Source organism: Diospyros lotus, chromosome 8 (genome assembly GCF_014633365.1).
Source record: "Diospyros lotus cultivar Yz01 chromosome 8, ASM1463336v1, whole genome shotgun sequence".
Classification (NCBI taxonomy): Eukaryota; Viridiplantae; Streptophyta; class Magnoliopsida; order Ericales; family Ebenaceae; genus Diospyros; species Diospyros lotus.
In genome coordinates this window covers 12,598,606-12,612,867 of record NC_068345.1, presented here as the reverse complement: position 1 = coordinate 12,612,867, position 14,262 = coordinate 12,598,606, and positions in this window count along the sequence as shown.

The following is a 14,262-nucleotide window of genomic DNA, read 5'->3' as shown; positions in this document are numbered from 1 at the left end:
GTCTATGGGTGTTTTTTTTTTTTTTTTTTTATCGTGTATAGTGGAAAATGAAGGTCTTAGTTTAATTTCTGATATTTTTGGGGTTTTTGTGTAATGGTATCTAGGTTCAACTGGGGATCCGGTGATCCTAGAAGAGTTTAGAGTTCAGGTGGGCGCTCTCGCTCTTGGTAGAAGAGGCTTCGAGCCAGGTAAGGGATGACCCCAAGAATGGTGGTCTTGCATGCATTTGTAAATATTTTTCTTTATGACTTGCATGTAGTGGTTAACACTTGCATTATATGAGTTCTAGTATACCTATGGCCATATGGAGAACTAGTATTGTGGGAAGGGTTGGTTGATGCCTTAACCTGTGGCGGTTATGAAGGCATGGAAGACTACCCATTTTTCATTGCATTTTTTCATTACATGCTCTCTCATGCTTCATTTACTTATGCATTGCACCCTTACTAAGTCTTTATGTCTCATGAGGTTTTACCTCATGTTGTAGATGTTGCAAGTCCAGATACAAGTAGGGATAGTGTCGGGATGAGGAAATGGCGACTAACATTGTTACCCGAGATGTGTTGTTGTATATTCTCTCGTATTTTTTTTATATGTATTCCTGTGAGTGAATGTAAATGTTGTTGAGCACTTGATGGTATCTAGCTGTTGTACTCATCTTAGGGTATTAGGTGATGGTGAATTGGCGCTTGTATGTGGCTTTAGTTGGTGGAGCCAAGTTTCGGATCAGGTAAGGATCGAAAAGGTATGTTGTAGTAAATCCCTAGTACTCAGTGGATGTTTGATGCCTTAGTTTTGTTCCTGGGTCACCTTTGGCTTACTGTGTAACGAGCTGAAGAAAGGTGAAGCTCACTCTGGTTTCGGGTCCCGTTCCATTGTGTTTCCTTGTTTATTTGGGGGATCAATTCCTCGGGTGGAGCGAAGGGAAGGATGAAGCCTAGTGCCCACCTAGGGAATTTCTTGTTGAAACATAGTCCAACCCTTCACTTATTGGCTTAGTGTGTGAGTAATCCGGTTGATTATTCACTGGTGACACTCGTAGGTGGGAGTGAGTCATTACAAATAAGTCCCTAGATCTCCTATTTCAAAATCTTACTCTTAAGGTGTTGAGACTGTGTGATAAGATTCTCTGGTAACAAGGCTTCTTAAACTATTCCTAGTCCTTAGATTATTTGGATGGGGACTTTAATTAGTCTAGTATGGACTAGTACAGGGGTTACTACCTCGTTTAGTATGAGATACTGATGGGAGGGTGGTGTCTCACATGCCATATGTCATGGGGATGTCACTAGTAAACCTATGGGTGGTTGTTGGGAAACAATCAGAATGTGACACCAATGACTGACTACATGACATGGTGGATAATGGTCATGTCGTCAAGTTAAGATGGTGTGTTAATCCTTAGACTTGAACAAGCACAATTATTTTGTATATTAGTGTGCAAGATTTGCTAATGAGCTAAACCATCTAATTGGGAGGTGGGAACGCTCATCTATGTGGTTCTATATTGTTAGTATATGGAAACTGGTGTTGGGGATAGGATTTATCACTCTTATCGATAATTAATGGGGTGAACGTCCTATGTGATCTACTATTAGTGTGACAAACTAACAAGACAGTCCCTAATCAAGGCAAATGAATGTTAGGAAAGGTATTTTCTAAGGTGTTATCTAGTCACATTGATGAGATCAGACACATAGTTACTGAGTTTGTGAGTTTATCACTCCATGGCTTTCGCTCAGTCAGGACATTAGTTGATGGAAGGATCATAGCATGTGGTAATTGTCAACTGTAATAATCGTCAACTGTAATAGGTTCATTTGAAATGAGATTTCACTATCACTTATATTGTCTTGAACCATTGCTAGGCACTATTTAAGAACTCTCGAATTGTCATCGGGATATGGAGAGATTCTGGTAATGGGTCAAAAGGTTGGCCGATACCGAAAGGGATTTTGGTGCTATCTGATTATTAGTGGGTAGTAAATCTAGAAAGTCACACACCATACAGTGTTGCATTTGGTATAGATATCATGTGCCTAGAATGTCTCTAGAATTAGTTAGTCAAAAGTTAACCAGTAGGGTAGGAAAGTTGACTTACCAAGATAAGAGAGTCGACTCCTTATAGCAGCAAAAGTTGACTTTTCCAGCCAGGAAAATAGACTTTTGGTCCCAACTGCCACCCAAATTGGTGCTCCACGTGGCGCTCAATTGGAGAGAAGTTGGATGAGATAGTGAGCGATTCTGGTTGAGGATAAATTGGAGAAACAGAATTAATTGCTTGCTCTGCGTCTTTTGCTCCCTCTATTTGTTAGAGTTATGCCCCACAAGCCAATTGTATTTTATGTAATTGATCATATTTTACATTAGGATTCTTTATCTTCAATCAATTGTTATTTTAAGGCATTATATTTTATTTGTCGTTGATAGTTTTCGTCATTATTTATTGCGATCTATACTTGACAAAGTCCATAGATCAAATAGGCTCATGGAATATGGTCGTTCATAGAGATGACAATCATGAAACATATTCTTTATAAGCCTTGATCTTAAATGTTTCAAGTTATAGAGTTATTTGGAATGGACACTAATAACTCTGATAAACTAGCACATATGATGCATGCTCAATTAGGAGAATATCTTGTTTCATGGACATTGGTGTAAGGACATTAGTGCATATATGTGGGTGTTTATTATAAGAATACCTACATTGAACTAACCCGCTACAAAATTCCTAATGGCTATTGTTTAATGTTGAATTGGAATTCTTGTGTTGTAATTTTGCAAATTAACCCTTAAACTTTAGACATTATGGTAGTCTTATATTTGAATGGTTATGCCTTGGTGCTTTTTGGATTCTAAAGGAGTCATTGACAAACTGTTACTAGGCGTGACCTTGTTACATATGAAGGCTTATGAATGTCGATACAAGATTTATCACTTATCGTCATGATGAGAGGATGTCCTATGTATTCCGATGGTTTCATGACTGAGGAAATCCTTGGCCAACGTGAGATGGAAATCAAAATGTGTTTTGATTTCACCTATGAAGTCATAAATCTGGAATGGATACATAGTTATTGAATGCTTAGGGTTTCGTCATAAAAAAAACCATACCCTAAATTTAGTTGGGACATTGATTGATGAAAGGATTTTACTACACAATAATTGTAATTGAAAAGGTCCGCGTTTATTTCATCATTAGTTAGGTATTCATGGCATGTCTCTAGATGTTAACCATGATATCTAGGGATTTTATAATTAATTTGATTAATTTTAAAACTATTAATTAAAGAGTTTAATTAAGAAGCCCATGAGATGTGTTTAATTAAACCAATGAGTTGGGCCCTAATGTAGCCTAATAGAATTGGCTCCTACATCTAGTCTAATGGTGGATCTAAGGGGTCACACACTTAGATCAATCTCATTCCACAATTAAAATAAAGAATGTGAGAGAGAGCCATCCCAATGTGATTAGGGGCCGGGCCTAAAGTTGTTAGGGTTTTCTATGGCGTGATTAGGGTTTTTGAACTCTATATATATGCCACTTAAGAAGCTGAAAAAAGGTGAAGAAAATGCGATTTCTCTCAAAGACGTCTAGGGTTGCTAACACGACCAAGGACGTTGTGGAAGGATCGATCGTGTGGACTGACTTAGAAAGATCGCACGTGCATCTTTGCGGATCGAAATTGGAAGGAATCGAAATCTACATGGTCGCGGTTCCTAACATTATTTTCTTTGTAAATTCTATTATCGTTGTGAAAATTAATACGCGTGAAGGTCAAGCGAGGAAAAATTTGAGATGCGGGTGCTGATGATATGGAGAACCTCTGTGTCTAGCTCAATAAGAGGCGACCAGAACGGTACTGGATTGCATACTAGGTGTGGACGACCTAGGACCACCATAGCTTGAGGTGGAAACGGTCTCAATACAGAAACAATTTTTGTACTCTATCCTTACATCGAATTGCAAGTATCGTTTATTTATATTCATGGGATAAATATGTGTGTTGCTTAAATACCCAAGCTATGTGTATGGTGTGTGTTTAATAATTTCGTTGTGTACCTAATACATGTAAAACTTTTAAATTTTACCCACACTGCCATACACGGGATTTCCTTCACTAATCTACTCGGTTAAAATTTTACAATAGTTGATTTTATATTTTTCTTACTCGATTTAGAAATTCATACCTGAAAGATTTCTATAATACTCGATTATTGAGTTATTCTAACTTGATTGAGGATTGAACCTACTTGATTTAGATAACTAATACACTCGACCATAAACCAAATTTACTTGACTATTCAGGCAGCATAATCAACTATTTTCTCTCCTCAAATTTCGTTAACTCCTAATTCAGCCCTGATCTTTGAGAAATAATTTTTCTCCAATGGCTTAATAAAAATGTAACGACCTGTTGTTGGGTCTAGGTCACGGTAATAATATTTTTGCATGTGTAGCACTTTTTGTTTTGTTGGTTAATAATCTTGAGTAATTGGGGTGGATTGCATGTGCAGATATATATATATATATATATACAATTAAAGAGTCAATATATGAAATAATATGGATTATTATCAAGTAGTGATGTATGAAATATATATATATATATATTGTTACCAAGGAAGGAAAATTCAAAATTGGAAAATTAGGAGTGAAGGCATGCCCTGTAATGCATGAATGTATATATATATATTATTGTTATTTTATATTAAGATATGTAAATATGGTCGATTATATTATGTGTGAATATATATGTGTGTGTGTGTGAGTATAAAAGAAAAGTCTAGAAGGTTGAAAATTAAGGCCAAGAAACGGGTGCATCATAGTTGGAAATTTATGTAATATTAGTGTATAATAATTTATTAGTTTGTATTAACATGTGGAGGAGATTAAAACATATATTATTGTGTGTATTAGTGTCCTATTAATCTAGAAAATTGAAGAGAAGAGCTTACAAGTCGGTAGAGTTGTGCATCTTTTTCCTTTTTCAATTTCCAGCATTGCTTCCATAGCCTCCAAGCTTGATTTCATCACTCTAGTAGCTCCATATTAGCAAGAACAAAAGGAGAAAAACATATAATACAAGTTACTCAATCTTCTTTCCAATTTAGAAGACTTGTTCCCTTCATTTCCAAGTTTCTACTCTTAAATTCCTTATTTTCGGAGCTAGTGACCTTGTTAAATTCTTTAGCTCATAACTCTGTAATTATATCTGAATTGAGTTTTTCTTTTTATTCTGAAAACTTTTTATTCTGAAAACTACACATCATAAGCTTTGTTTTGACATATTATGGAACCTATTTGACTACGTTTTTGCCTTGTAATCGCCTTGTGAATCATTCTTTGATTCAAGAAATTTACTATTTTTGTGTAGACTAACCACTCTCCAATTTTTGGGGCATAACTTTCTATAGTTATTTCCAATTTTGAATCTGTTCATTGTTTCAAAAACTAGACATCCTGAGATTCAATTTTGACCCTTTTTATTTTATGGTATTCGTTTGGTTCACCCTATATTTGTTTTTTAGAGGCAGTGATGTACCTTGTCATAGTAAACCTTGTTTGCTAAGATAACCAAGGGGTATTAAACATTATCATGGTTGGAAATAGTGAGGAAATGACCATAAAATATGTGGGTTGTCAGTGGGTGTACTAATTTATTTTATGTTAAGGTTGGTTATGGGTGAAGCTTATGCTAAATGTTTATCCATGAGCATGGTGATGTGCACATTACATATGATCATGTGTGGGCATATGCATGGATGGATTATTTATGGATGTATGATCATGGTTGTGTGTACATCTATATGTTGCATTTGCACAAGCATTGCATGGTGACTATTGAGAGTAGCAGACTATGTTATGTCCGCGAGGATGCACCCACCAAGCTTGGTAGGCTTAAGGCTTGATCGGAGGGAGGTTCGGCTCATTATGCTCACCTGATTTAAATCAGGGGGTGAGGGGACTTTGGTTTTGTCCACTTCCGAATATACCCGCTAGCATAGGAACATCTGAAAGAAGGTCCTTCCAAAATAGAATTCAAGAATATACATATAAAAAAATTTCATGATATAAATTGACTTACTTTCCATAGAAGCAACATTTTCAAAAATATACAAGGGTACCAATACAATACCAAAAGGAAATAACCTTCTACACTGGCCCTCCACACAAGTCCTAAAAATCTTTAGGCTGGGGGAGATCTTTGTACACGTCTAAATTTAACTTTGAGCCTTACTAGACTCCATTTCTACCACGATTTTGCCCTTACCTGGAATGACAAAAATAAGAAAGTGAGCCACAAGGCTCAGCGAGAATATATATAGCAAGAGGAATAGAGATAAGGTAAATCTATGAGGTCATGCATAATATAAGAATCAATGGAAGACTACTACCCGACATTTAGAGACAAAGCTTTTGATCATGCCTTCTTCATCAATACAACCTTAATAATTGATATTTCCTTGCTTAACAACAAGGCACATGTTTAACTCATAGAGTAACATTCGTACAATTCACATAATGGCATAGTACCCTTTCTTCCATACATGACTCAGAGTACAAGAAGTCACATAGCATATATACAAAAAAATGCGGATGAGCCGCCTTGAAAGGATATCCCTTTTACTTTGTTTCTTTCATTTCCTTGCAGATGAGCCACCTTTTTTTTTTTTTTTTTTGTCATAGCATGCCTTTGGGATATCCACTTACTTTCCTTCCACGCAAAATAATAGGTGTGTTAAGGTAATATATATATATATATATACATATATATGCATACATATTTAGGCATCTTAACATACTTCTCAATAACGTGCTTATACTCACCCACTAAGATCTTCGGCCACATCACATCATTTTCCTGCATGTGACTCTATTCGAATTGGGATATATATATATATCTTAACTTCCTTTAACATCGTATAATGAGAGGAGATTTGGTTTTAAAATACATGGATTATGTTTCAAAATCTTCAGCTCGAATAGTTGACCAAACTCACACGAAACTAAAAACCCACGAACGACAAACACCCAAAACACCCACAAATAAAACCCTAACCCTTAAGTTGCCATTCCTTGAATAAAAGATGGGGAAAACAAGCCCCATAGAGACCAAAACAAGACCTAATGACAACTTTGAAGGAAATCAACAAGATTTCAGAAAAACATGAAACTAATACATTTAAATATAAGTTTTCAAAAACCACCATTGGAGAGATTATAGCAAGAGCTTTGATTAAATATAAAGATATACCTTGCACTAAAAGATAGGAGAAAAGGAGAAGAAAGCTTTCATTTTGATGAAAAAGCCAAAGAGAAGAAGAAGCACTCCAAGAGCTCGAAATCTACCCACTTTGAGAGTTTGATTCCACCACAATAAATGGAAGAAGAAGGGAAGAAGAAGAAGATGAAGCAATAATACTGAGAATGAGCAAGGAAGTGGAGATGAAGAGAAGAAGATTGTAAGAAAAGAGAAGCATGGGGGAGAATGGGCTGGACGTCCATTCTCCAACCACCCTCCTATCCCAAAATCCCAATTTTGCCCCCCCCCCCCCACACACACAACACACACACACACCCAACTTACTCATACCCTTAATGGTCTTTTCCTTTTACTATTCTTTTCTTTTCTATATTCATTCTATTTTACAAATTTCTATTTTACCCTTAACTTTTCCAACACACACATAGCATATAAGCCCTCTTTGGACATTTTGCATTTTCATTGCCTTCTCTAATTTCCTTGTTCATTCATTTTCCACAATATATATATATATATACATCTCATTAAAAAGACCCCCATATTTATACATGGCCCAAGCCCATTTAAAAGCCCACTTCATATTAGGCCCATGGAATTATTTTAAACCCACCACTTCCATTAAGTTATAAACCCTTGGCCCAAGCCCACTTTATAAAACATATACATTAAGCTACTCACATGCAATGACCCCAAACATTTTATTTCCCACTAACTTGCCTTTTAGACCACATATAAAATATTTTTTGCTATTTAACCTCTTTAACAACCTATAAATTATTTTTGGCATTTATCAAATAAGGTCTACATGCAACACACTATATAAAAATATAATTAACATCTATACCCACTTAACGGGTCGTCACAAGTCCACAGTTGAGTTAATTGTTTCTTTGGTTGTAGGTATTTAGCTACAGACCGATATGTATTTTATTTAGGCTATAAGAGCCAATGTTATTTAGGGTTAAGGGTCGAATGTGTATACATGTGCATGTTTACATTGTTCTTTGATGTGGTGAAGCATTGTGTGGGTGCGTTCAATGTAAGAAACTCCATAATATGATCTCATGTGATTTAGTAATCCCACTGTTTGCTTTGCTCCTTGTTAACTCCCTTATGTTTCAAAAATTATACTTGTTGAGCCTTGTGGCTCATACTTGTCTTTTTACATCATTCTTAGAAAGGGGAAGGCAAAAAAAGAGAGGGGGTCTAGTAGTGCCTGAATTGAGTCAAGTAGATATGTGTATGGGGCATTCTCGATCGGAAAGGTCTTGGGAAGCAGTTTGGGTTTAAGGGCAACTATGTGTTCATTTTGTATGGTTATATTTGAATTGTACCCTATTGAGAACAATGGTTCATGATGTACATGCCCCTTATGTTGTGTTAACTCAATGTATGGCCTAAATATTTAATTTGCTTCCGTTGTACTTAAGAAACAGAAATCAAATTGGGAATGTATGTCTTGAGTTTTTCTCTTTATTTTTATTCTTGTGCATTTCTTTTTCCATCCTTCTGACACCTTCTCTCGGATTTCCTAGGTGGCAGGATCTCTAAGGAAGGCTTGTCTAAAAAAATATCAACTAATTGGCTCTTAGTTGACACATATTCTAAAATTATATCTCCCATTTGCACACGATCCCTTATAAAATTATGCCTTATCTCAATGTGCTTGGTTCTTAAATGATACATTGGATTCTGGTATAAATTAATAGCACTAGAATTGTCACATTTAATAAGAATATGATTGACCTTAATTCCATAATCCTCCAACTACTGCTTAAGCCACAAAATTTGGGCATTACAACTACCAGTGAGACATATTTAACTTCAGTAGTGGAGGTGACCACACTGTTTTGCTTTTAGGATGATCGTGAGATTAGCATACTTCAAAGCAATTGACAGGTGTCACTAGTGCTTTTTCTATCTACCCTACATACAACATAATTAGCATTTGCATAAGCATGCAGCTCTAAGGGAGAGGATTTAGGATACCATAAACCTAGAGATGGAGATCCCTTGAGATACTTAAATATTCTTTTAATTGTAGTCAAATGGAAGTTGATAGAAAAGTTAGCTTAAGAGGGGGGTGAATTAAGCTTTTACACCATTTTCTTAAAAAAATCTTGATTAAAAAGGAATCAAGGAAGTAATGTTGTAAATAAAATAGAGAAAGCAATACACAAGATGTAGAGTGGTTTAGCCTCAACTACTTAGTCCACTACCTTGATCCACAACCAAGGATTTTGTAACCACACCCACTAGTGTATTCTATTACCTTATAGTTTTAGCATGCTCACTACAATCATTTACACTTGGGGTTTTATAATGGGCTCAGCCACAACCACAACCTTTTCATAGGATAAGGTATAACTTTTACAACTTGGCTTTTCAAATAGGCTAAGCCAGAACCACTACCTTTTCAAGGCTAAGATGTAACCTTTGTACAAGTTCACAAAGAATTTGTGACAGAATATTTCAGGAGAAGGATGAATAAAACAGTAAGTTCAAAATCTTTTCTCTTGACTGAGAGAGTTACAAGATTTGGAATAAAGCTCACTCTCAATAAATTTGTCACATAATGATTTTAGAATAAATAGCTCGTGAGAAGAAGGATTGGAGAATAAGAGGTATTCTTGGAGCTCTTAGAAGCAGAATGAACGCTGAGTAGATCAAGTGTAACCTTCTTCAAGTAGCTCCTTCTCCTATTTATAGAATTCTTATATTGAATGTTAGCTGAAATGGAAAAATTCAAAATGAATATTCCATTTTGTCTCACAAGTGCCACCTTTTGTCTCTAACGACATTAAATAACATTTATTAATTCATACAAGAAAGCTCATGTTCTCTGATTAGCATTTAATGATTTAATGTAGGCACCTTAGGCAAATCCCACATTGGCCATTCAAAGGGGGGGGGGGGGGAATTGGGAATATAAGTGCGGAGGGTGTTCTACATAGTGATGCGCATTTTGGGATTAAATCTCAGAGCAATAAAACCGGGGATTGGTTGTGACCTGAACCGAATAATACGTTGCTACGTGGACCCCGGCCGTTACAAAATGGTATCAAAGTCGACCCCCGAGCCTCTAAGCGTGGTGGTGGGGCAAATCTCAACAAGGACACTGAGTCCCTAAGGGGGGTGCGTGTAGACACTTTGGGCGAATCCCACATCAGCCATGCAAAGGGTGGGAACTGGGCATATAAGTGTGGAGGGTGTTCTACATAGTGATGCGCATTTTGGGATTAAATCTCAGAGTGATAAAATCGGGGATTGGTTGCAACTTGAAATGGACAATACGTTGCTACGTGGACCCTGGTCATTAAATCTAAAAAGTGGAATTGTCAAGCATTAAATGTGCATAATGGCTATAATTTTTATATTTGGATGACAGTTACTTGACTGGTGTTAAAGAGATACTTGACTAATGAAATCATTCCAATTGATTTAAAAAAACATGTAATCGATTATGTAGAGCTTACTTAATTAACTCATAAGCCACATAAAGCACAAATTAATTACTTAACGACCAAGCTAGACTTACTTGACTAATGAAAACATATACTCAAGTACAAATATACTATACTCGATTAATTTTCAAGCACAAAAACTTAGCCATATTCAGTCAAGGCCTTACTTGACTAATCCATGAAAATACTCGATTGAGTTTAAAGATACAAAGAGCATGCATAACTCACTCAACTGACAGATCCTTAATAATCAATTGAAATATATCTTTAGAAAGCATATAATCGACTGACTTGAAAGTCACAAAAAAAAAAAAAAACTTGATTGATTTTTCAAATTAAAAAATATAGATGTGTAAGGCTCTCAACCAACATATACTCAATTGATCCAAGTATATTAGTCGATTATAACATAGGCTTTACTTAATTCAATATATGCTCAGACTTTGATGCTCTTGGAGATACTCGGATAATCTCAAAGCATACCCGAGTATGAGAATGATTTACACATGATTATATGAATTGCCAAACTCGATTGAAATTTTAGAAGAATATAATTTGTATAGCACATACTCGAGTTGGAACTTTGCTATAATCGATTGAGTCACTACAATACTCATTTAGTCATGAAGACAATATTGAGCAATATTTAAATATTTTTGAGAAGTCTTTTAAACTCAGCAGATTTTTGAAAAATATTTTTTCAAAAGTTTATCATGCTCGATTGATATATGAACATATTTTGTCATAATGGAGATATATATAACTATATGAGGATGAAGTTCTCCCATTCAAAATTTATTTATAGAGAAATGTTTTGGAGATCATTAATAAACCAAATATACTGAAGCTAGATTTTTCAAAAATATTTTCTCCATAAATCAAAACAAAAATTTCTCAACAAAACTCCTTAGGATCACTTTGGTATTTATCACACTAAAGAGTATCTAGTCTAGAGGTAGTGAGATAAAGAGGAGATCCTATCATCCCTCAATACATCTTTTGATCAACGGATTTTCCACCTTCATCTTTATCCATTTTAACATATGTGCTCATAGGGGTGTCGATGGATTTTGCCTCAGCGATATTAAATTTCTTTAGAATATCTCTAATATACTTAGTTTGGCTGATAAAAATGCCATTTTTTAGACGTTTAATTTATAATCCTAGAAAGTAATACAACTTTCCAACCATGATCATTTCAAATTCTGCTTGCATCATAGTAGAAAATTCTTTACATAGCTTATCATTAGTAGATCCATAAATAATATCATCTACATATATTTACACTATAAGTATATCCTTTTTATCCTTTTTGATGAAGAGAGTGGTGTCCACATTTCCTTTCTTAGAATTGTTCTTGATAAGGAAATTACTTAGGGTTTCATACCATGCCCTAGGGGTTTGCTTAAGTCCATATAAAGCCTTGGATAGCTTGAAAATATAATCCTCATGAATTGGATCTTCAAAACGTGGAGGCTGCTTAACATATACTTCCTCTTTAATATATCCATTAAGAAATGCACTCTTAACATCCATCTAATATAACTTAAACCCTTTGTTACAAGCATAAGCCAATAATAACCTAATGGCTTCTAATCTTGCTACAAGTGCATAAGTTTCATCAAAATCTATTCATTCTTCTTGACTATAGCCTTGTGTTACTAATTTAGTCTTATTTTTTTATATTATCATTCCATTCTCATCCATCTTATTTCTAAAGACCCATTTGGTTCCAATGGCTTGCTTATCTTTTGGCTTAGGAACTAAGGTCTATACCTTATTCATTTCAAACTGATTCAGTTATTCCAACATAGTGTAACGACCTGGTCCCACCTGCAGGGCGTTACTTGTGAATAATCAAATGACTTACTCATATAACAAACCAACAATTAAAGTGTTGGACTGTGTTTCAACAAGAAACGCCCTAGGTGGGCACTAAACTTCGTCCTTCCCTTCGCTCCACTCAGGAATCGGTCTCAAAACATAAAAGGAAGCACAGTGGAACGGAACCCGAAATCTGAGTGAGCTTCACCTTTTTCCAACTCGCCTCACAACAAGCCAAAGGTGACCCATGCACAAAACTAGCACATCAAAACTTCACTGAGTACTGAGAATTTATGGGAACATACTTTTTCGATCCTTACCTATCACACTATGATGATTACAACAAACTGGATACTATCCAGTGCCCAATAACATATACATTCTCACACAAGAATATATATATATATATACATGATAAATGTATAACATACAACTCAGGCAACATCGCTAGTTGCCACATCAGCCTCCCGCCACCATCCCTACTTGCATCTAGACTTGCACATCTACATCACGAGGTAAAACCCCATGAGTCATAAAGACTCAGAAAATGGTGTAATGCATAAGTAAATGAAGCATGAGAGAGCATGTAATGCAAAAATACAATGCAAAATGGGTAGTCTTCCATGCCCTTATAACCTCCATAGGTTAAGTCATCAACCAACCTTTCCCATAACACTAGTCCTCCATATGGCCATAGGTACACTAGAACTCATATCATATGACAAAATTTGAAGATGAGTTATTCACTGGGACCACACAGTATATGTCTCACCCAGTAACTCGATAGTTCTTAGCAACGATAAATCCCTAGCACCGATATATAAGACAATTGTGTTACCTCCGGTCTAAGGACCAGTAACACAATCAAAGCCTATGATAGATCATAGATCCTCTCATCCATGTAATCTATCATGTGTGTCACATTCAGTAGATGTTCCACTAACATCTACCCATATGTTTACTATATCTATCTTATGGATTATGGTATGCGACTTTCCATCATTTATAGTTAATATCTCATACTAATCAAAGGTACTAACCTATGTGCCAATCCGTAATCGATTAATCATAGCCCATTTATGAGTAATCTAAGGACTAGGAATACTATTAGGAAATTCTCAATCCAAAAGTCTTTGTCACATATTCTTAACACTTAAGAATAAAACTATCATCAAGAAATCTAAGAGCTTATTCATATAAATGATTTGAGAGGTATGAATGAAAATATGACCTTAAAATATGAAAACATATTTTATTATATTGGTAAGAATTATATCATTAGTCCCATTATTACAATTGTTAAATGCCCTTTAAATCTAGCATTAGGGAACTAACACTAACAATTCCACTTCACATTGTCGTGGGCCTAGGTTGTTCACACCTAGCGTATAATCTAGTACAATTCTGGTCACCTCTTCCCATGCTATACTGAGAATTGCATATCACCAGCACCTATGTGTCTCTTTCATGCGTGACTCTCATGCCCAATTAATTTAACTGAGGCAGAGTAGAAGAAGCAGAGAATGACATAAGTTGCAAGCAGTCAAAACTTCTTGTAAATCTTCCTTCAATTTACATCCAATTCACTGCCTCTTCACCCCCATCTGCCTCTCCAATTTCACGCCACGTGGAGCGCATTGAAGAAGTCTAAGGCAGCACCAAGAGTTGATTGGCAACCACCGAGAGTCGACTGTTATGGCAAT